The 25,085-nt window shown below is 34.7% G+C and overlaps 1 protein-coding gene and 1 pseudogene across 3 annotated transcripts in view; both read left to right on the forward strand.

Annotated features, from left to right (window-relative positions):
• TAFA2 (TAFA chemokine like family member 2) overlaps nt 1-25,085 on the forward strand; it is a 422,074-nt gene that overhangs the window by 204,496 nt on the left and 192,493 nt on the right. The window lies entirely within an intron of this gene.
• LOC118614673 lies at nt 14,682-14,800 on the forward strand (annotated as a pseudogene).

Consider the following 25,085-nt stretch of genomic DNA (forward strand, 5'->3'; position numbering starts at 1 on the left):
AAGGCAGGGTGAGTTTTACCATCAAAGAGGTTAAGTAATTTATTTTCCATGTCTCACAGCCAGTGGGTGGGTGATAAACCCTTTTGTAGAACTTAGATCATTTGACGTGGGTCCTATCACTCCTTCACTTAGGAAAGACACTGAACATGATGCAAAGATGATGTGTCACAGAGCCACTTTATGTGTGCTATTTATGTAGTAATCACTGAGGAAAGCCATTAGGTAGCATGAGAAAAATGATATCCAAGGATGAAGGGTGTAGGCTGAGTTCGGTGAGGAAGCTGGTGAAAACTCTCAGCAGTCCAGTGCTATGATTACCAATGCGTGTTCCATTCAAAAACCAAACACAACCAAGAAACATACAGACTTGTATTTCACATCTAAATATAAATATAGTAATCAGAAATTTATTTTATGTAACATAATTTTTTAATCTATAAGAGAGGAAGTCAATTCTCATTTGATAGTTCTGAAAATTATAATTTAGTGGAAATAATTGTAATTACTTCCTTTACTCACAATTCAAAATATGAGCAACAAAGAGAAAAACATGATTAGAAAGTTAGAGACATCAGGAAAACTTTCCAAGTGGAAGAAGCTAGTGGTTTAAGCACATAGTAACTTATTTGTTCCATTTTTCATGAATAATTATGTTTTCAGTCTAATATGTTAATACCATGACATTGAACAAGGAAGATTTATGACTCACAAATATTACAAACCTGTGCATTTGACTTATGCTTGAGACTTTTGAAAATAACTCCATGGCTGGGTGGTGTGAGAAATAGAGGTGGATAAAAGGTTAAAAACTTTCATTTATAAGATGAATATGATCTAAAGATCTAATGTATGATATGGTGACTGTAGTTGATAACACTGTATTGTATGATTGAAATTTGCTAAGGGAGTAAAATTTAAATGTTTTCACCAAAACAGATGAATATGTGAGGTGATAGTTGTATTAATTTACTGGATGAGGGAAATCCTTTCGCAATGTATACATATGTATGTTAAATTATCATATTATACACATTATATATCTTACAATTGTATCGGTCAATTACATCTCAATAAATCTAGGGAAGAAAAGACGAAAGGATGTGTAATATCTCATAACTTTCATATTGGCTATATGTTGAACTGACAAAAATTTGGATGCATTAGGTTAAAGATATGATTAAAATAGAAAATGATCTCACAATACCTACACAGAATACACATATCAATTTAATGAATTTCATAATAATAGTGCAAAATTGACAAATATTGTTTTCCTCCCCTCAATAATTCAGGCTTAGATGACTGCTGCTTAACACTTTGTCTCTTATGGTTCCCGGGACTTAAAGTATACACAGGAGAAAATAAACTTCTCATACAGATTATTCGCAAAATATTTCTGTGTTCCTTTATTCACTCATATTTAGGACATATTATACAAGTCACAGTCAGAACAACATTCCCCCTCCTCCTCCCCCTGATCTTGAGGCATGCTTCCCTAAGCTCTCAATGCAGGAACTAGTCTGTTTGATTGGATTTCTAGAGCGTTAGACAGCATTGTCCATCAACAGGAATGAAAGGTGGCTTCTGGAGAGTAAATTGCATGATCAGCCCAAGTTCACATTCAAAGCAACTTTCACCTTCTCTCTCTCTCTGAATTAAATTCTAAGACAGTGTTTAAAACATCAGTTCCTTTCACTTTTCTCAGGTTTAGTCAAACAGAGTCTGGCTTAAAATACAAAACAGGATCTTTATTCCTATCCCAGTGCACACAGACTGAAGCTTTGTGTTGTAACTTGCTCACTGAACACTATCACAGTTCCAATAAGTCTTAGTAGATATAACTTTCATGCTGTCAGAAAGTAAGCATCGTGACTCAATGAGGACAAGTTATATAACCACTGAAACATTTCCAAATTGTCAGTTTCTGTTCTCATTGTTAAACTATACACGGAGTTATATATATGTGTAAATTTATGCACATCAGTTAAATCACTACCATGATAATTTAAAACCTAAATAATACCCCATGTGTAAAAAATGTAACTGAAAATGCATATTAGAATAATAAAAGTCTATAAAGAGTTCTCATGGCTACTTCTTTGGGGATCTTTGATCTGAATGGGTCTAAAAACTGCAATTAAGCTTTCAAAATACTAGATGAAAAAAAAAAAAGGCAACTAACTTGGCCATTACAGCTTTCTTTTTTCATGCTTGCCAGTGCCTTCCCTTAACTGCTACAAACTAATCGAACCCAGCTTTTGTACCTTGTTTCTCATGGCAAAGTGGAAAGAGCTGCATGAGTCAGAACTGCATTCTGTTACAATTCCTATAGCCTAATAGTCTGTTTCCCTAACAGGATTGGAAGCTCCCCGAGGGCAGGGACTAAGTTCTCTTGTTTATTATTGGACCTTCAGCATCTGTCATAATCTAAATGGATTTGTTCCATAAATTTTGACCACTTTCTTTGGGCCAGACTCTGTTCTAGATGCTCGTGACAGCACAGTGAAAGAAATGGACAAAATCCTTGCTTTTATGATGTTTATACTCTCGTGGGAAGATCTATGTGATCAAGTGCTTCGAAGGATAATATAGCAGAGTGTGTGAAGCACAATGCTACAAAGAGTGTCAGGGAAGCCCTTTTCTGCTAAATTGACACTTGAGCAAAGCCGGAATAAGCCATGTGGATATAGGGGGATAGAAAGTTCAGGGCAGAGTAAATAGCAAGAGATCCTGGGACACTCAATGTTCTCATAGAATAGTAATAAAAATAAACATGAAAATGAATATGCCTGAGATCAGAGAGGTGTATTAGTATTAGGACCTGAGGCTATTAGGCTTATCTGTTTAATAGAGTCTTTTAAGCTTGTTTTCAGCCTCTGAGCAGGATATTGCCCTGACTTTGCCAATTCTTAAAGTGCAGGGGCTTTGGACTGATTTCCTGAAATGTCGATCATAATCATAGGGACATAGTATCTAGAATTTCAACCCACCCCAGTTTTTATTACTTGGCGATAATAGAGCAGTTTCTTAGACTGAGGGGCAGTGGTAATCTGGATAGGACCTTTTGTTTGATTGCTGCCCCAAGAGTGTCCTTTTGGATCACACAGGGTATAAGTGGGAGAGTGGATTTATGAGAGAGATAGCTTATTGTAAAGGAAAACGGGGGGTTCCATAGAAAATGTGCCATATTACAGCATTGTATAACTTTTTAGGTTTCTAGTAGTCTATTCCATGGCCAAGCCTTTGTAAACTATGGCATATTTTATCTCTTACTTCACTGAAATTACTATGCTCCAGCTGTTGAACTTTTACTTTCTAACATAAGCCTTTCTTTCTTACTACTTTCCTTCTTCTGTTTTTGAAAACATAATTTAAATAGAATGTTTATCCACAGGGTGGGGAGGAGAGCTAAAGAAATGTACCTTGGACAGGAAGAAAAAGTACCTTCGTTTCTCATCCAGTTGCTGGTAGGAATTTAGTAATCCTGGAAAGCAGTCTGGTAGCACTTAGTGAAATAATGTTAGCTTGTGCTCGCTCCATGGCTGCTCACCCAGGCCTAGGTATACACTATAGAAAATTCTAACAAAGGTAAAGGACTATGTTGAGGATTATCTTTCTCTTTCATGATGGTGTTGGGAATGGTACTTGAAGGTTGGAGGAAACAGAGATAGATATCTGTAACTAGGGAGCTGAAGAAGTAAAATGTGAAGGATGTATGCTTAACAAGGGCACTTCCAGGCAACAAACTAGTTATAAATAGAACAACATGAATAGATATTAAGAACCTGGATAGATATTAAGAAATTAAGAAAAAAGTAATAAAAAGATGCATAAACTAACACCACTTTTGTAAATTAAACACATTTATAAAACTTACTGTTTTATGAGGATATGGCATATTTAAGAACATATAGCCAGCAGTTTAGGGAAGGGAGACAAGGGGGCAAGGGATGATTAGGAATACATTGGAAATTAAACTAAAATGAGAGAGGCTTTGCAACAATGATAGCGTGCTGTGAACTGAGGAAGGCGATTAACTCACTTCCTTACACCTAAGGTTCAAAAGACAAAGGAAAGTCATGCTCTATTATTTGGAAATTAAAGAGTCTTTTCCGATTCTCCTATACTGTATTGTGATTCCAAGGGCAGATTCCTAGGGGGGAAAGAGTATCTGAAAGTAATTCTAAACAAATCATTAGCATGAAATACACTTTAAGGATAACTTATATAAAAGAAAGTAAACCATTTTCTAAATAAGCATTAACACTCATGCTCCTAGTCGGTGTGGCATTTAAAGTACTCTTTTATAGAACACAGTGTTGGTAAGACCTGCCTAGGGGATATGGGATGGAGGATGAACATAGAGGGCTGTTAATTTTCCCTTTTTATTTCTTTATTTCCACGATACTTCCTTTGTGAGACCTCTTCCAGTTTAATCCCCCATATCTTCATCCTTTACTAATTGATCTGCTTCCAAGTGCCTTTACTGTAGTGATGGATCTTCCCAGGTGGGGGCGCTGCTGTGCACTTACTTCGTCACAGTAGTGCTTTTTTTCGCTTTGAGATTGGTTTTCCTTTTGTTTTTTCTTTCTTTACCCTAATTTGTTTCCTGTTATTTCCTAGCTTTCTCCTTATGAGCTATCCTTCCGTTTCCAACTCTGATGACACTTAATTCAGTTCAGGACATTTTTTGAGCAGTACTTCAGTGATTTGCTGGAATGTGTATTAGCACACCCCTTTCACGCCATTCCTGTGCCCTAACTGTCTAGGTTTACTTGGATTTTATTTTTAGAGTGGGAAGGGTGAACTTATGCTGCTAGCTTTTAGTTCTGAAATGATGATACAGTAGATGAATCACCATTTTACTAAATTTTATCTATTTGACTGTTTTTTTTTTTTTTTTTTTTTTTTTTTTTTTAACTAAGGTGATAAAATCTAAAACCCATGACCTTTGAGATGTTCTTCAGTGGCTTAATTTTAAGGCCTTCATTGATGATCTCCTTTTCTTGTTTATTCACTATAGCTGTGATTATCTTTATCATAACTCTAATTCTACTTAGTTATAAGCGCCTCAAATGATAATTAGTATTTATCTAATTATGTGATAAGTGCTAGTGCCAGGGTAATTAAACAATGTACAATTATGTAGTGACTGGTATTTGGGGGTTTTGACTAGAATTGTTTTAATAATTCATTTGATACTGAAAGAGCATACCTTCGAGTTATTTGTAGGAAAATGGCAAATGCCATTTAGTTTCATGTTATATCCTATTATAGTTTAGCACTGAGAAGCAAAGTGTATTCTCCCATGAAAATGAATTTCATATATTTTGCTGGTTGCTGGAGAAACTAGGCTCTTGATTTTTCTGATTGAAAGGCACTTGCAAGTGTTCAGTGAGGAAATATTGATTGTCTTCATGTGTGCCTAGTTTGAAAAACAATGTAAATATAGGCAAGAATAGGCAAGATTCAGCAAGCATAGCTACTCATCACTTGGATGTCAGTTCTTAAAGTTTCTTCAAGTATGGCGCATGGACTACTGGTATCATAGTCACTAGGGGGACTTTGAACTCTGCAGAAGTTTCTTGTTATATGTCAGTTTCTGGCCTCAACACCTCCCTCTCTCCAAGGTTCTAATTCAGTAGGTCTAGGCTGAGGTCCCCAAATCTGAATTTTTCCCATATGCACTTAAATGCTCTCCAGGTGAATCTGAGGCATCATTTTGAGAGACACCAAGCACCATCAGGACATTCAGATCTAAAGTGCGCAAGTATGTTTGGATGCCTGCGGGGTGTTTCTTCTACCCTGGCACTTCTGTCTGACATAGGTGTGTGCCAATCCTCCATTCTTTCTCATATGGTCACCTTTCTCCTTTCTTTTCAGTTTCAAAACACATTTTCATTTTGGAAATTATTAAGTCCCCCAATTAGAATATTCGTCACAAAATATTGTGACATTAATAGGTGTATATCTTGGAATGTGGAGTGTGACATATATGATAAATGTAGATAAAGATACTGGAGTCACCAAATACATTTTGGAAGGCATTTATAGAGGCCGTTAGGTATTTTGGAGATCTTCATTAAATTCTACTTTGAAAGTAAGGGTTAATTTAATTGGGCAATTACTCAGGCGAGTGAAGTGTTTTATATACATTATCCCTTTTAATCCAACGGTATATCCTGTAGAGAAGTAATATTATAATACTAATTTTCACATGGGAAAATGTGGCACAGAGAAGCTAAGTAACTTGCTCAAAGTCATACAACTCAAATATTTATTGCTAAGCAAAATCTGGATAATTCTGCTGTTATGGAGGAAGAATAAATTTTCCTCTATCTTTTTAGGATGTTGGCTGAGACACCCCCATGATAAAAAGTGAGTTAACAGGGGAAAACAAATAGACGTTTAATAACATATATACCTCCTATATATATGGGAAATGCCCAGAAAAATCAAATGACTCCTGAAATGGCCCAAGATACCACCTTAAATATTCTCTCTAGCTAAAGACAAAAGAAGATGTTGGAGTGAGGGGGCTTTCCTGTTATGGGAGATTACCAGGCAAAGCACAATAATCAAGGGTATGGTTGTTGTGCAGATTTAAGTCCATGCCTTCTCCATTGATAAGAATTTCTAAAAATTTAGAGTGATCCTTCTGTTACTGCTACAGCGAGGGAGACACCCTTACAATTGGAGATTTCCCTTATAAATGTAACTTCTACTTAGTTTTCAGAGCTTTTTCTATGTCTGTTGTTTATTAAAAAGAATCAGTCTAAAATAATCATTAGGCCAAAGAGAAAGATTCTAGGGGTAAATTCTCCCTTTCGCTGCTTCTGAGCATCTTTATCATGGTCAAAGTTGTAGGAATGTTTTCATGATTCTTATAAAAAGACTTCCTAGTCTAAAAGAAGGCAAATCCTTACTCTATTGAAATCTGTGTTATGATTTCCTTCCTTTCCTCTTTACATCCTCCTTCCTCTCCCCTCCCCTCAATCAAAGGATGACTGAGAACTGATCAGAAGAATGAGGAGACTGTTATGTTTGCATTATAAGAGTCTGGCTGAAAGAAAGACAGATGTTCACAAAAGTGGCTATTTTGCATTGATTTATTTTATGGCGAGAGAGAGCCGAAGTGAAAGAATGGCTGCATATTCTAGGAAAGGACAAAGACCCATAGAATTAAATGAATGCAACCAAGAGAAAGCTAAGCTTTTAAAAGGAGTGAAATTTTCTACCAACAGTAAGACATACAAATGCAATTTTATTCTTAGAGGCCAGGTACAGGGTTACTGAATGAGTTTTACGAAAGAAGAGGTTTTAGTCAGAGGGTCTGCTGACAGCAGCACATCCATTCTTCGAGCTTAGCAATGGAAAGCCACTGAGTTCAGTGCACACTTGGTGAACAGCGCTGAATAGGAAAGTCAAACAATAAGGCATTTTGTTTCATAATTCGTGAGAGCTCTTTTTAATATTTCTAGCATGGATGTGAAAAGCATGGACCACCTTTCAGAGAAGGAGATAATTAATATTAAAATTGCTTATTTAATATTATACTTGGAACCATTTTAAAATTTGGAGACAAAAAAATATCCAAAATTCTTGCTAAGAAAAAAAATTGAAATACTGATCACATCAACCATTTAATCTTCTGCTTAGGCAGAAAAGTTTACTTGAGTCTTTCATTTTGGTATAAAGTATATGTAGTTTATAATACAAATTCATATGGAAAGTTGCAATATATTTTGTGCTTAGAAAGAATGATTTTTTTTTTTTTTTTTTTTTAATAATTGGATCATAATATGCATTGCTGACCGGCATTAGAGAGAAGAAAAATTTTCCTCTTTTTTCTATTTAGTTCTGGCTGGTCTAATCAAATTGACATGAGACAGATTAACAGAGGAAAGCAACCACACTTAATTACATATGTAGATACTGGGGTTCCATAAGAATAGGGGACTCAAGGACTAATGGGGCAGTTGACACTCATATGCCATTCTGGACTCAGGAGAGGGAGGCAGGGGTCTAGGACTTGAAAAGGAAAGTAGAGAATTCACAAGTAGATGAGAAAGAGCAAACATTGGTAAATAAATTCTTGCTGGGCCACCCAGAAACAGTGGGACACAGAGGGGAGAATAACGGACTTCCTAGGTTCCTCCCTGTCTGCCACACCTAGTTCATATTATGCTAAGGTGATAACTCCCTTCTAGGAACAGGAGTTTTTTTTTATTTTTATTTTTATTTTATTATTAGTTTCAAAATATATAGTACATTGGTTAGACATTTATATAATTTATAGAACCATCTCCCTGATTACTCTTGCTCTCCTCTGGCTCTACTCCTAGGCACTACATTAATGCTGACTACATTCTCCACGCTGTGCTCCCCATCCTTGTGACCATCTCTCACCTACTAATTCATACTTCTTTAACCCTTCACCACTTTCTCCAGCCCCTCAACCCTCTGGCGAGCATCAAGTCGTAGGAGGAGGTTTTTATGTCTCACTTCCTTTGGGTTGGTAAGAGGGAGGTAAAATGTTTTTCTTTAGTTTGTTGGGCTTTAATTGTCCTCATCTTGAAATAATCTGCATGCTAGGGTGGCACATTCTGGGGAGACACATTCTGAACCTATAACAGCTTTAAATTAACCAGCTTAAAATAATCAATATCCCTTAGAAGGCATATTTTGGAGTGGTAGACTTTGCTCCCTCTCACCAGATTCAAAGTAAAAAGCTAATTTAGATGATTTGTGTGTGAGTCTTTGTATTCACTAGGAGGATCTACTTTAAAATTATTTTTATGATTTTTATTTTCAAAGTAATATATATTAAAAGATAAACTGAGGCATATTAAAAATTTGGGGTTTTGTTGAACAAAACGATTCCAATATGGCAGTGCCAAAGTAGAAGTGGTTAAGAGCCATCTACTTATAGGACCCAGGGAAATGACTTACAGAGTCCAGGTGTGGGAGCAAAGAAAGGAAATTATTTGGTTGGCTGTTTGTGATTGGCTGTCCTTTGGTTTTGAATTTATAACCTTGAGGTATTTACAGGCTCAGATTTTGGTTTGCCTACTTAGCCTGCCATAGCATTAGAGCCACCTCAGTCTAATGGCCTCCTAGTTTAATTAATTTAATAATAACAACTCAGGTTGTTGGGGAGAAGCATATTGCCTTTTGATTGTATAACTAGTGTGTCCAATAGTGGTTCAATGAAGAAGCTGAAAAGGCAAATCATGTCATCTTTGACTTTCACCTATGAGATTCTTCCTAGGCAGTGAAGAGGAAAAGTGATTTTAAAGCTTTCTCTTTTTATTCCCCCTTGATGCTTCAGGGTACCAATATCTAGATTACCAATATCTGGAATCGAACCTACTTCTACATTAGAAGCTGTGCAGATAATTTAGAAATCTGTTGGTTCATCTGGCTTCGGCCTGGGCGTTTGCATTTATAACGACTACTAAATCCTCTCCAAATAATTGGCTGTCTAGATGTTTGCACATAACTTTATCTTAAGCATGTATTGTTAATTGGTAGTATATACCTCCTCAGCTGTTACATAGACGAACTAGCAATAACTGAGGCTTTTTACCAGGCAGTCAGTTTGTAGAAGTTAAAAAAAAAAAAAAAATCTTTCCTCCATTTATGTAGAATACAGTTTTTTTTTTTCCCACTAAAGGAAACTGCGTTGATTAATAATTTAAATGCTAGTATCCCTGCAAGTCTTTAATCACGTGTACTGTTGAGACTGGATTACATTCCGCTGTGAGCATTGTGCAAAAGATCAGCTGTTCCTGGGTGGCATTGCTACTGTAACAGTGTGAATCATACTTTTAATTTGTCTTCCCATCTGACAGCACAACTAATTATACTTTATAAAATCTGTTTTAACTGATACTCAAACCTTCCATTGAAAGATATTTACAGAAAAGTGAATATTAAATACTTAAAAATTATATTATCAAATCATTTTAATTCAACCACCCCTTTTGTTGCATTTGAAGTATAATATACATTTTGTTCTTAGTGAGCTAATAATAAGCAACAGAACCAGAGTGGCCAGTAACTACTGATTAGACTGGTAGTGAGAGAAGAGCGATGACCTTTTCTTGCTTTGAAGGTATTCAGTAACTTAATTTACATATCTGAGTATTTGAAAACCTTTTCCATTACTAAAATTCTTTAAAAAATTTTCTTAGACTTACACATTTGGCAAGAGTAGTGAATAGGACAGGAACATATTTTGTTAATTATATAACGATTGAAAGGTTCAATCACATATCTCTTAATGACAGTAGGTTGCAGTTCTTTTTTTCTCCCTTTGTCTTGCTTAGTCTTTTTCTGTTTCTGGCTTAATTTTTAATATTGTTAACATAATAGCTGGTCTACTTATTAGAGCATCATTATCTTTACATAACCTTTACACGTTCTGGTTCTTTTCTTCCTTTTTAATTTGGAGAGTTTTAATAAGAATTTTTATTGTATTAATGAAATTCTTTTTCCAGACATCTAATGATTTTGATTAGTATTTCAAATCCTCCTCTAGTTTAAAGCTTTGGTTCTCAAACTTGGCTGTACATTTGGAACTTAAAAAACAACTAATAGCTGGCTCCCACTCCTCAGATTATAATTTAATTAGTCCAGGCAGCAACTGGGGTCTAGGGATTTCCAAGCTCCCCAGATAGGTCTGAAGTGCAGCAGAGTCTGAAAATTGCTGCTCTCAAGGGCTAATCAGGTTTCCTTTAAGGAGATTTATGTTAGCGCAATGGTTTCTACCTTGTCCGCACATGGAATTACCTGGGACCTTCCCCAAATAATGATGCCTATGCCCCAGTCCCAGAGGTTGTGACTTAATTGCTTCAGATTTGATATTTTAAAAAAATTTCCATCTGATTCTAATAGAAAGACAGGTTTGAGAATACTGTTAACCTGTAATTTGAAAAAAATCTAAAAAATATTTTCTAAGGAAATATGAACTTATGTGTTTGCAATAAGTAGTCATCTTTGGAGGCTATGTACTTGATTAAAATGAGGTATGAAATCTTTTCTGTTCTAGACTGTTAATGTTATAAAAGTGAGAGGGTTAGAGGGACTTAGAATTCTTACAGCACTGCTGTAGTGCATTTTTGATTTGCATCCATATGTATGCTCCTAGGAAGAAGTAATCAACCCCAGTAACCTTTACTAACAGTATCTATAATCTATCATTGACAGATGTATAAAAACATGCATTTTTAAAATGAGTGTTATATGATCTAAAGGGAAAAACAAACTGTTCTTTTATACAGTTCACATCAATATTTTTTATCTGGGGCGGCAGTACAATAAATGTTCTATTTTCTGGTACTACTATTTGGGGTATTGAGGTATGCAGGGAAATCATTTCTAAAGTACGAGTTAATTCGATTCAGGTCCTTAGATTTTTGTGTAAGATAGATCCTCTACTTCCTAATCATGGATTAGAACTCTCTGTAATCCAGTTGATCCAGTTTAATAATTACCTCTGTTAAACATAATCCGTCTGAGTAAATTTAAAGATCAAATTTGCTTTATTTAACAATTCACGAATTGGGCAGCATCCTACCTAGCAAACAGAAAGGAGCTCTGAGCAACCATACAAAATGGATGGCTTTTATAGGCAGAAAGGGGCAGGGACAAGAAAAGAACCAATGACCTCATTTTGGGGGAGTAGGAATGGAAGGGGGTCTATTGGATGGATTACCTTATTAGTGTGGGCCAGGTAATTACAGAGTGGTTTAAGATTACATTCCTGCAGAGACTGAAACTACAGTTAGATTAGGTATTAAGTCTCGGTTTGGTGACTTGGGCTTAGAATAAGTGACTCCATCTTGGGCCTGTCGTCTCTATTTTTTAACACCTACTTTCCCTCAGGTATTTCTTGTATGCTTCTTCCTTTTGGCAGCTCATCTTATGCTGTCCAGCTGCTCCTCTAGATTATTTACTGCTGCCAGTAATCTCTGTTTCCAATGACCAGTTTGTTCTTAGGTAAAAGTCATTTGATTTTTTAAAAAAGTCATTCTATTTGTTCCTCTATTGCACACTTTTTCATTCTATTGTTGTTCTTCTTTTCTTAACTGCTCAGTCCTTTTCTCATATCTAGCTTCCTTAAGTTATCCAGACCTAACACCCTTATACCATGCCCCGTAGGCAGGGTCGAGCCAAGAAAACAGAATCCAGTCACTGAATGCTAAGTGTGAAGGCTTTAATACAGGGATTTAGGACTCATACAACTTTGGAAGGGCTAGGACAGTGAAATTATCACTTTGATGTATCTCCTAGTGAAACCAATTTAAGGTCCTCTTTTCTTCTCAATTTTTCATACGCAAGGCTGATGCCCTAGCTCAAACCTTCTATTGAATATAACTTCTATTTATTAATTTCTCTCACCATGAGAGCAATAACAAACCTGAGTAGATTCAAGAATATTGTATTATTTACCACTTTCTCTTTGTCTATCTGATTCCTATCCATCATTCAAGACCCAAATAACTTTCCCATTTTATTTTTCCAGGAAATTTTCTTTGATCACCCTTTCCCACATGATTTTTAAATGAGGATTTTTATATCTACAGTCTTTATGATTTTGATTTCCACTCTGTATTTTGTCCTGCTTGTCGTACTCTCCCATTTTTTCCTATTTCTTCTTTTAAATTCATAACGACCTGTTTTACTATATCCAGAGGCTTTTTTCAATCTTCACTTTTCTAGAACTAATGGGTCACTAGATATTGTGGGTTACCCTCTTGTTTTTGAAATTCCTGGAGTGAATGCAGATATGTCAGAAGTATTCTTTAGTCTGCTATTTTTTAAACCTATATAGAATAAATCACTGATGACATTTTTTTTTCATCGTAAAATGCTCTGAATTTTCACTTACCATTCCCAGTGCCACCATTTTATTCCGGATGTTCATGATGGTTTTTGCAAGAGTTCGCTAACTGCTGATTCTTGTTTCTGTAACCACTTCTCAGTGATTCCTCTCTCATGGTCTGTGGTTGGCATCTAATGCACATTTATTAGCTAATGAATTATCTAAAAATAGTGTTTCTGTTATATCATTTTCTTGCAGAAGAGCTTACTTTTTGTTATTGCCACACTCCTTGATTTTGTAAAGTTCTTCAGAACCTGGGTCTGATTTGCTGTTTAATTCTTAAGACCATAACTTCTGAAGAAAAAATTCTTTTGACTAAATGGGTTTATTTCTTATATCCCAGATGTATTAACTCTCCTTTGTTTATTTAAATTTTGTATATCCTTTGCAGCCAGTTTTGTTCTTATCACATTTAACGAATTATAGCTTCTGACATTATATTTTTTGTGGCCATTATTTCTAACAAATTCAATATTTGGGGAACAAAAAATATTCAGATATAAATTTTATTAAGAAAATTGATGGAGTCTTTCATCAATTCGTAGTTGCTAATAAGTTTTATCGTAGGTAATTTTAGCCATCATCAGTTCAGTTCTGTTTTGATATCTACTAGTAATCTCCATTATCGACTAGATAATCAATTGATTATTTAATGTCAAGAATAAAAAGCAAGGAAATATGTATATATAAAGAACAAATACACAGGAATTTGGTATTCCACTCGGTTAAAATGGCAGAATAAAAATAGTCTCAGGGTTGAAATGATAGTCATAACTTCTGTTTTGACTCTCTGCTTCTAGCTTGGCTGTAAAAGTCTTTAACAGTCTGACTGTATGTTCCTTTCCCATCCTATCTCTGACTGTACATCTTTATTTGCCCTTTGCTTTAGCCATATTGGATTTCTTGGCATCCTTTGAATATATCATAACCTAATTTTTTCATGCATCTATGCCTTTGTTCTCACAATTTTCTCTGTATGAAATATCCCTTTGTCTCCTTTGCCTTGTGAATTGTACTCTTCTACTAGGCCAAGTTCAAATATGTGTTGAGTTCTCTGATCCTTTAAGCTTAGTGAATATCTTTTTCCTTTGTGCTGTTATATCATCATTTTTGTACCTTTTAAAAAGTATTTACAACATTGTTATACATATTTTCTTTGTTGGACTGTGAGTTCATCAGGTGTATGTCCTGATTTATTTTTCACTCAGTACCTAGTAGGTCTTTCACTAGAGATGCTTACAGATACATGCTTCTTATACATTACACTCTTACACAATGCATAAAATAAGATTTGGACAAGCAGACCATGTCCTATAGTTTTAAAGTAGTCTAATAGCCAGAAGCCAGGTTGAGATTCTTCTCTTCAGTTACTGAATATGTTTCTAGACAACCTGTGTTAAATAGCTGTTTTTCATATCCTTTGTATGGCCTCACTAATAGGTAATGGATTCCAAAGTTAGGAAGAAAAAAAGATTTAAAATAGATCTTTAAAAGGAATTTAAAAAAACCTTAAAATTGGTTTGTATATGAATTTATCTTTTTTCCTTAATAATAATAATGTTCAATCATAAAGCATTTGTTGATTACTTATGGTAGCATTATTACACTAGAGTTATCATTGTCATAAAGATGTTTCTTGACTTAAAGAACTTCTAATTTATTTAGAAGGAAAAGGGTAAAAGAAATACTTGCTCAGTGTTTCTTGTATGATTGCCACTTTCTTTTGTACTTTATATACATATTCTTGTTAATACTCATAACCAGATTATTTCATTGATAAAGAAATATGGCTGCTACGGGCCATGCCACCCTGAACATGCCTAATTTCGTCTGATCTCAGAAGTTAAGCAGGGTCGGGCCTGGTTAGTACTTGGATGGGAGACCACCTAGGAATGCCAGGTGCTGTAAGTGGAAAAAAAGAAAAAGAAAAAGAAAAAAAAGAAATATGGCTCAAAGTGGTTAATGAATTCAGTCAAGGTTACTTAGCTTGTGAGGTGCAGAGAAAGAATTTGAAATCATCCAGTTTTATGTGTTTCTAAAGTCAACACTCTTGTTTCAAATATTATCTGTAATAAATAAGAGACTTCATAGAGATCTGAATTCTAGGAGAAATTCTTTATTTTTCTCTATCAATTTCTTAATATAGTTAGTTGAAATAATTATGTTTATACCAACTAAACTACACGGTATTGTTTCAATGATTGACTAAGATAATATGTGAAAAATGATTCACACAGTGGCTGAAGCAGAGTAAACTCTCAAAAGCTGGAAGCTATTATGATTATTTTCATGATTTAATCATAGTACCTCTGAAAAAGTAAACAAGCAAAGAAGACCTATATGTAGCCAAACACAACAAGTTCAAAATGCTGAAGCAGTGATGCTGAGATTGAGGCTCATGTTGTGTGTCTCATATTTTTGTATAGCGGCTTAAAATGAGCAAGCAGCTTTAATGTGCATTATTAAGGCAGGTAAAAATGTAGCTGAAGCACAAGCTTATTATACTACTGTGTATTCTACAGTGTAGAGTAATAGGGGAGCTCAAAGAAAGTGGTACTCGGCTTAGAGAATGGATGAGTTAGAGAAGATTAAGAATACTGACAGGATTGTAATGGAGGTGATGGTACAAGGGTTATAGAAAATACGCTGTGTAGGTAAACTAGCATGAGGAAAGGCCCAGAAATGGGAATAAACAAATCGTACTATATGGAAGAAGAAACTGAGGTCAGTCAAGCAGAAATAAAGTTTTTTTAAATTTCAGTTTTTAAGTATTTAGCCATCTCTATTGCCACCTAGAAGAACAGCTAATGTGAGAAGGAGATAGGGAACATGTTTTTATAAAATGTTTTAAATGATGATATGGTGTGCTGATGTCCATTAAGTGAGGAATATCCTTCGAACCCACAAGGACATCTTATTAAACAATGGTGGACCAACACATTATCAGGTCAGGACCTGGAGTGCAGAAATGTGGAACTAGAGACCTGTTTATGGGTTCATTGCTTCTGTGTATATTAAATATGGACTGTTGTCTTCTTTATTGGGGAATGGATGATAGTGCCGAACAGATCATCACCCCCTTCATATACTACTACTCAGAAGCAGGAACTCCATAAATCCCAACGTATCAGTTTACTTTCTTCCGATATATTTTTACTCTTCCTGCCACTAGTCTTGATTGTTTTTTTCAAATTTTAAATCCAAAATATTTGGTATTTTAAAGGTGGACACTCCTGTGAACATTATTTTGAATGGTTCAAGGACTTAGTTCAACTTTTACTTCAATTTCCAGCACCTTATACTATTACAAATTGGAAGAACTGTACCAGCCTACCAGTGCTTTTTGATAAAATGTATTTGGCATGCTGGACAGGTTTCATTCACTGGTGGAAGAAACAATGGGGGCATAGTGTATACTTTAGAATTAAATTATTGCACTGGACACATAATGGATGGCTTTTAGATTCTCTTTAACTTATTCTTTACATTTACATTATTGCATTTGAGGACTTTGAACTTTCTCTGGTATAGGACCCCTGTGGAACATAGATGATTATTCCTAGTCTTTATGTCAGTTCTTGGGAGCAAGTCAGGCTCTTGGGTTCTTCTTTGTAACTCAATGGTCCTAGCACAGTGTTTATAATTAGCAGGCGACTAATAATGTCTCTTGATTGAATTAATTATTAGTTATAGTAAAGTACAAGTGCTGCTCTAAACACTTAACACAATAGAATGTATACACAGAAAAAGATACACTCAAATGTCACCTCCTAACTGAAGCCTGATGTACAAGAAAAGATCAAGACCCACTCTGATATAGTCCCTCAGCTCTTGTCACTTTTATTCTGGAGCTATTTAAAATTTGTTTGTAATGTGTGAATTTCGCCCCCGAGGTCAGCTTGGGTATTATTCTTCTACCTGCCTTCAGCTCAGAAACTTACTTAATGCAGTAGAATATACAAATAGAAAAATGTTTCATTAACTAGCAAAACATACAAAAATTGTATATTTATTTTTGAAATCTCCCACTCTAGTGTTATAAATATATCTGGATAGTTTAAAACACCTCAAATACGGAAGTAGGAAGATAGAAATCGTGTTAGCAGAGTTGTAAGTGAGACAAAATAAGCTCTATTCCAAGTGTCCTTACGATGGAATGACACCGTGTAATATGTGTCTACTTTCTTTGGGTGTTATTGAGCTGCATCTTCTCCAGTTTAACTCCATGAGTATTTATTGAACATTTACTATATACTCACTCAGCCATGGACTTTCTAGTGTGGATGATAAAAGAAGATTAATACCAACTCTCACCTATTAGATTTAAAACAATGAAAATAGGTATTGGTGAGGATGAGAAATTGGAACTCTTATGCACTGTTAGTGAGAATGTAAAATGGTACAGCTGCTGTGGAAAACTTAAAAATTGAAAATATTGATCCAGCATTTATACTTTTTGGTATGTATGAAAAGGAATTGAAAGCAGGGTCTTGAGATTTTGTACACCTATGTTCATATCAGCTTATTTGTAATAGACAAAGGGTGGAAACAACCCATGTCCATCTACAGATATGAATAGATAAACAGAAAGTGGGATATACATATAATGGAATATGATTCAACCTTAAAAAGGAAGGGAATTCTGACACATGTGACAACATGGGTGAACCTGGAGGACATTATACTAAGTGAAATAAACCAGCCACAAAAAGAAGACAAAATTCTATTCTATTTAAATGAGATATCTAGAATTGTAAAATTTATGGAGAGAGTAAGCAGAAGGGTCATTGCCAGAGGCTGGGGAGAAAAGGGGATGGGGAGTCGTTGTTTAATGAACATAAAGTTTCAGTTTTGCAAGATGGAAAGAGTTCTGAAGATTGGTTGTAAAACAGTGTGAATGTACTGTGCACTGTTGAACTGTACACTTAATAATGATTAAGATGGTAAAATTTATGTTTTGTATATTTTACCCTCTGTCTCACACACAAAGATGAATAGGACACAGTTTCTGCCATTAAGTGTTGTACAATCTCTTTTGTGGTGATGAGCTGAATAAAGTTATACTTATTTGAGTGGAAAACTAAAGAATGAGTAGGAGTTACCTGAATATAGAAAGGGGACAGAGAAAATGTAGAGAGCGCTGTTGACGGTTTGCATGTGGAGAAATTAGATGCTAGCATGGCTGAAGCTCATAGAATATGCTAAGTAGACAGTAATATCAGATGAGTTTGTAGTGGGAGGCAGGGCCCATGGTTTTCACAAATTGCTAGGATGTATTATGGATTTTGGCCTTTTACCCCAAGACTAATGGTTATTAAATGCAATTGAATGTGTCTCTGATTAGATGTTATAGGTGTTGCGCAATTCCATGTCATTCTCAGCTTCCCAGAGTTGGGGCCAGTGATGTGCTTGCAATCTGCTACTTCACAGCGCCATTTATGCCTGGTTAAAGAGTCATAATTCCACGAAGCTATCAAAGTGCTCCTGGAACTAGTCCATCTCTAGTAATTGGACTTCTTAGTTGTTGCTCCTGAGTTTCAGTCCCCTCCTGGAAATTAGTGGTTTTTTTTTTTCTTCTGGTTTTATTTAAATAAAAAATTTCAAGTGTACAATGCGATGATTTTATATACATATACATTGTGAAAGGATTACCTCATTGATTTAATTAACTCATTCATCAGCACACATTTTTTGGGGGAGCATTCATTTTCTTACCAAATTTTAATTATACAATACTATGTTATCAACTGTAGTCATCCTGTTATACATTAGCTTTGCAGACCTTATTAATCTTATAACTGAAAGTTTGTATGCATATAAGTGATACCATGTCTTCTTCTGTCTCTTATTTCACTGAAGGTTTATCCATGTTGTTGCACATGACAGAATTTTCTTCTTAAGGCTGAATAACACTCCATTTTATATGCGCGTGTACATGCATATACCTCACGTTTCCTTTCTCCATCTATCGACAGACTCTTAGGTTGTTTCCATGCCTTGGCTATTGTGAATGATGCTGCTATGACCGTAGGAGTGCAGATATCTCTGCGACGTCTTGATTTCCATTGTTTTGGATATGTACCCAGAAGTGGAATTGCTGGATCATACAGCAGTTCTATTTTTAATTTCTTGTGAAACTTACCTACTTTTTTTTTTTTTTGTAGTGACTGTAGCAGTTTACTTTCCCAGCAACAATGTACCAGGATTTCCTTTTCTCTGCATCCTTGGCAGCATTTGTGTTCTCTCTTGCTCTCTCTCTCTTGTTCTCTCAAATAATAGTCATCCTAACAGGTGTGAGATGATATTTCATTGTGGTTTTGATTTGTATTTCCCTAATGAGTAGTGATGATTGGCTCATTTTCATGTGCCTATTGGCCATTTGTGAGTCTTCTTTAGAAAAATGTCTATTCAGGTCCTTTGCCCATTTTTAAATTGGGTTATTTGTGTTTTTTGCTATCGAGTTGTATGAGTTCCTTGTATATTTTGGATATTAATCCTATATTGGGTATTTAATTTGCAAATGTTTTTTTCTTTTTCTAGGTTGCCTTTCCATTTTGTTGATGGTTTCCTTTACTGTCCAGAAGCTTATTTGCTAATGCTTATTTTTTTCTTGGACTGTAGTATTTAAACCCGCTGGCATACTGTTTTACAGCAAATTTTTTCTTTATTTGTATAAAGAGTACATTCTAAAATAATGGTAAAAAGTATAGTAAATACATAAACCAGTAACATAGTTGTTTATTATCAATTATTATGTAGAGTACAAGTATGTGCTATGCTTTTATATGACTGGCAGTGCAATAGGTTTGTTTACACTGGCATCACCACAAACACGTGAGAGTGTGTTGTGATAGGACATTACAATGGCTATGGCGTCACCAGGTGATAGGAAGTTTTCGGCTTCATTATCTTATGGGACCACCGTCCAAGAGAAATGTCCTTATGCTGCACATGACTCAATAGGGTGATGCCAAGTCTCAGGAGCCTTGAGCAGTGGCAGATTTGGGTGGACGAGGGGAAGAGACAGCTATTTGGCATATGGTAAACTTGAAGTCCTTGAGCACTTTCATAGAGGTTAGAGCATTCTTATAGCTCAGCTTTAGCAGCTCACAGAAAGGAAATTCATTACAGAGGAAAGAAGGAAAGAGTTTGAGAGAGATAATTTGGGATACTTTGTAAAAAATCTACATTAAAATGACAGTATAAATTTGGATATGGGAAATAATTAGAAAGGAATGATAGGATTTTCTAATACAGAATTTCTACAAGAATGTAATCTGAAAACAAGGCAAAATATAGACTATATATATTGATTATAAAACAAACAAAAAACCACCAAGTTCAGAATTATGAACTTGCCTGTTTAGTTATCTACTTTTGAGCTCTATTGTGTTTAAATGCAACACTACTCTAAGGAAAAGATGACCAGATCAAGCCTAATATGTATAAATAAAAACGAGTTGAGGGAGATAACTTATACTTCCTGAATTCTGCTTTGAATTAAGTTGTGAAGCAGATACTTACGTTTCAAGGGTTTGGGTTAAAATATGAAGATAAACAGAAATTCCTGGAAGTTCTATATTAACTTTAAAGCACATAATCTTTAACAGTAGCAAATGAAGAATGAATGTGCCCTTTGGTTTTAATGTAAATCAGTACAAGTAGCAAAAATAGTGCAATTGTAATCAAAATTCAAATTACTGAATTCTAATGAAAGAAAAAGAGTAGCTGAATTTTCTACTGATTAGGAGGATTCAATATTCTGAAATCAAAATGGAGCTGAATGCTTTTTCCCATTTGTTTGTGGAAAAAGCACTAGATCTACTTAGCCTAAGTAAATAACAAAGTAAAACCAAATAAACTTGGGGAATCTTTCTAAGTAAAGCCTTTGATGTCATAGAAAAGAGTGAAACAAACATGGAAGGCTGCCTTATCCTCAAAACAACCAACCAAATATATGGAGAACTGGAACTCTACCCCCATTACATGGTGAAATTTAAAAAAAAAACAAACTAAAAACAGCTCTCTAAACTTGGTGTCACAGGACCTGATGTGCATCTCTGCTCTGCCTTTCAATGTTTTTGTGACCCTGAATGAGGTGCTTATCCTCTTCAGACCATAACTTCTTAACCTGTAAAATAAGAGAGGAAGACGCCGCTCTACTGATGTTAAATTTATGTAAAAGCAATATGGAATATGAGGTGTCATGTTAAACTAAAAGCTCCCAGAAAACAAAGGAGAAGGTTTAACTCTAGAATAAAATTTTGATTAGATATCATATAATCTCATCGGCCAAAGTAACCAAACTTATATAACATTAAGACTTGGACAGAGAGTGTATATCCAAATAAAAATTGTAGGCCAAGTTGCTAGAAAATACAGAAGCGTAAAAAGAATTCTAGTTTCTCTGGTTTTATTAGGTTGTACGTGCTTATGACGTGTTGTAAATGTTTAGCAAGGGAAATTTGAGATTGGAAGGTTTTTTTTTTTTTCCCAGTATGTCAGGAATAAGTGGCTGTATTAAGAAAAAGGAGCAAGGATAATTTAAAAAATATGTGGAAAGGTGGTATAATTGAAAGACACATACAACTGATTAAATAGCCACACACTGATTTATAATTGGAGAATGCAGTATCAATCATGTGGGTAACAGCAATGAGTATATGGGTAGGGGAGAGAAAAGACTAGGTTTCAGTCCTTGCATAATTACTCTTTGAGCTGTTCCGAGTCTACTTCCTCATCTGAGAAATGAGATTAATAATAAAACATTTCTTACAGGGTAGTTGTAAAGATAAAATGAATCAGTGTAAATTTAGTGACCTATAAAACTCTATTCAACAAACATTTAATACCAAAAATATGTCAGCAGTGTGTTAGATATTGGGGGAACAGCGATAACTGAACATAGCTTGTTCCCATAAAAAACCCACAATATAAGGGGATAGGCACCTTATCGTGCAATTTTGTTGCCACTTAACTAGAGATGTGTGCAGGGTGATCTTTGAGCATTGAGGAAGGAGCATTGAACCCAGGGACATTTTCTAGGGAAGTATTTTGAAGGTAGAATCATAGTATAAAACACCAAACAGATTTTAGTTATTAAAATTTATATGCATGGACTTAAAATGGTAAATGCTAAGGAAATTACCAAGTTAATTAAATAAGAAATTTTAAATGAGAAATTTAAAATATAAAATAAAAATTAAATCAATAAATCTCAGTTCACAAACCAGCTATGCTATGATTGTATAAAAAGTAATGCACCAAGGCTTTTGATAAACTGTTAATTTACAAAATCATTTCAGATGTTCAAAAAAACACACACACAAATGTTTATTTCTTGCTGAAGAGAATAATGTGGGTGGAAACTGTGTAATAGTACATATGATCAGTTTACTCAATCCACATATTTATTAGATACTCAGAGTAGACATTCTATTTTTTTTACCTTCCCACAAAGGCAGAACGATTGATGTTATGTGATGGACATAATTTTAGGATTAATTCCTGGGTCTGTACTGTTGCTTCACTCCTTTGTTCCTACTCAATACAGTAGATTTCTAGACTTATATTTAGAGAGAATAAAAACAACTTAGAGAATGAATGATAAATTTGGTAAGATGGCCAGATATGCACAATATAAACAAAAGTAATCAATCGAGTTTTCTTATTTTAGCAAGAAATACCTATAAATACTACCTATAATATAGTTACAAAATATAAAATATTTGGAAGTAAATTTAACCAGAAGAGTTGCAGACCTATACAAACAAAATGATACCTAATTAAAACTGTAAAGCAGAATTTGAATAAAAGATAGATATATCATGTTCTTGGGTGGGAGAAGCAATGTCATGAGAATCATCAACTTTCCTCAAATTATCATAATATATTTAATACAATTTTAGTAAGAATCCCATCAGATTTATTTTTTAAACTGGATAAAATGATCTTATAGTTCATTTAGAAGAATAAATATCTAAGAACAGCCAGCAAAAATGTGAAAAAGGTAAACAGCAAGTAGGCATTTTTTATATCAGCTTTCAGAGCATACTATAAAGCTTCTGTAATCAGATCATTATAGAAATAGATGAATAGATTACTAGAAAAGATAGAGAATAATTAATATGATAAATCGAAGGAATTAATATCGACAAACATGATGACTTCAATTCTGGAAGAGAATAAAAATGGATCTCCATCTTAAGCGATATACAAAAATAAATTTTAGCTTAAAATGTAAAAAGTAAGAAAAAAATGTATAAATGACTCAAGAAATTATAGGGGTTAGGGAAACCTCAGTAGCCAGCACTAATAACCCATTATCTACAAAGAAAAGAAAAAATTTTAACTATTGAAAAATTAAAAACCTATATATGGCAACCCAAACAAAGTTGATAAACACATAGTAGATCTGGAAAATACAGGTACTTGTTATGGTTAATATCTATATGGATAAAAAATTTGTAAGACAAAGGCAAACAGCCCAAGAAAAATGGGCAAATGTTAAGAATATATGATTCACAAAAGAGTAAATACAAATGGTCAACAAAAATGAAAAGATGCTCAAATTAGAGAAATGCAAATGAAAGTAAAAATGAGATGTAACTTCATAAATATTGGAAAAGCAGAAATTAAAAAGACTAGTAACAGATTATTGGTAGGACTATAGAAAAAGATATTCATATATTGCTGATAGAAATAACCTCTTTGAAAAGTCTTTGGAAAAATTTAGAAATGTAGTGTTGGGAATTTATACCATAGAAAGCATCAGTGTATAAGTAAACATTTATTATGACATTTTATTGTGTTGAAAAGCCAAAAGCAAAGCACCCATCAGTATGGTATATATCTGTACTTCAGAATACTTTGCAACCATTACAATGAAAATATTAAATTTATACTGGGTAATTTAGAGGGATTTCCATGTGGTATTATTATGTAAGAAAAGTTTAATAATATGACTCAATTTTAATAAGAAAATGAAAAGCAAATTGTATGTATTTATCCCTGTGCACATAGATAGATATCTGTATAGGATTATATGAGACCATAGGAAAGAACCACACTCCAGATTGCCAATGCAGGTGAGCTGAGGAGCAAGAATGGAGTCCTCTTGTAGATGGAGGCTGGAGGAGATGGGCAAAGGATAAGGGAACATGGGAAGATAAGTAAAAAAGAAAATGAGAGAAATAAGATTGCCCTTCTCTAAAGTGTGAACCCCATTTATGCATTTATGTGTATGCATGTATATGTATATATGTTTATATGTATAATTTAAATTAAAAGCATTAAACTAAAGAAGAAATTATCAAAATGTGAGTGAGACAGTGCTATTATCGGGTAACTAAATTTACCTATGATTTCAAAAGAAGTCATTTGTAAATTTAATATTTTATTTTTGTAATAAATTACTTGTGATTCTGTCAAAACCCAAGTCACAGTTATGAATCATTATTCAGAGGAGGGCTTCCCCTTTGTTTTTCATCTCACGATAATATTTGCTCAGCACCCTGGGGTAGTGGGGGAGTTGTCTGCAGCTCTGTGCAGACATGCGGAGGGTCTGTGTGCTCCGAAAAGCCCTGTGCCCTGCTGCCCAGGTGGAGAGGTTCAGCTCCAGAGAACTGGAGAGTTAGTGTTTGTGTGGTTATTCGGAATACTGTAATTTCTGTTTTGCTTAACCAGAAATCCTCTTGTTACGTATGGATTATAATATCTTATGCTAAATTAAAAAAAAGTAACAAATCCTTATGTTTTGTAGCCCCAATTTCTCCTCTGGGTGGAATATTCTTAAAACAAGCATTACATGAATGCTGAAGAGAGAGATGTCTACGGTTCATTCATTTTTAATATTTAATTTTTCTAGAATTATCTCTTAAGTTCTCTCTCTCTGGTTGAACATAGAATTCTACCGTGCATGCTGTATTAGACTGAGGGAATCATGTCTCAACCAAGATTGCTTTCTGTTGTGAATTACAGAAAACTTGACTATAATGGTCAAATTTTTCTCACATAATGAGAAGTCTGGAGGAAGAGGCCCAGAGTTACATCAACAGTGCCGCATTTTCATCAATGTCCTAGGCTCCTTCTTTCTGTTCCACTGTTTTTAGCATGTAATTTTAATCCCAGTGGTCCCAATTGGGATTCATTGCATTCAGGAAATAAATGAAGGAAAGAGGCAGTTGCCTATATCAGA

Source organism: Rousettus aegyptiacus, unplaced genomic scaffold (genome assembly GCF_014176215.1).
Source record: "Rousettus aegyptiacus isolate mRouAeg1 unplaced genomic scaffold, mRouAeg1.p scaffold_m13_p_2, whole genome shotgun sequence".
NCBI lineage: Eukaryota > Metazoa > Chordata > Mammalia > Chiroptera > Pteropodidae > Rousettus > Rousettus aegyptiacus.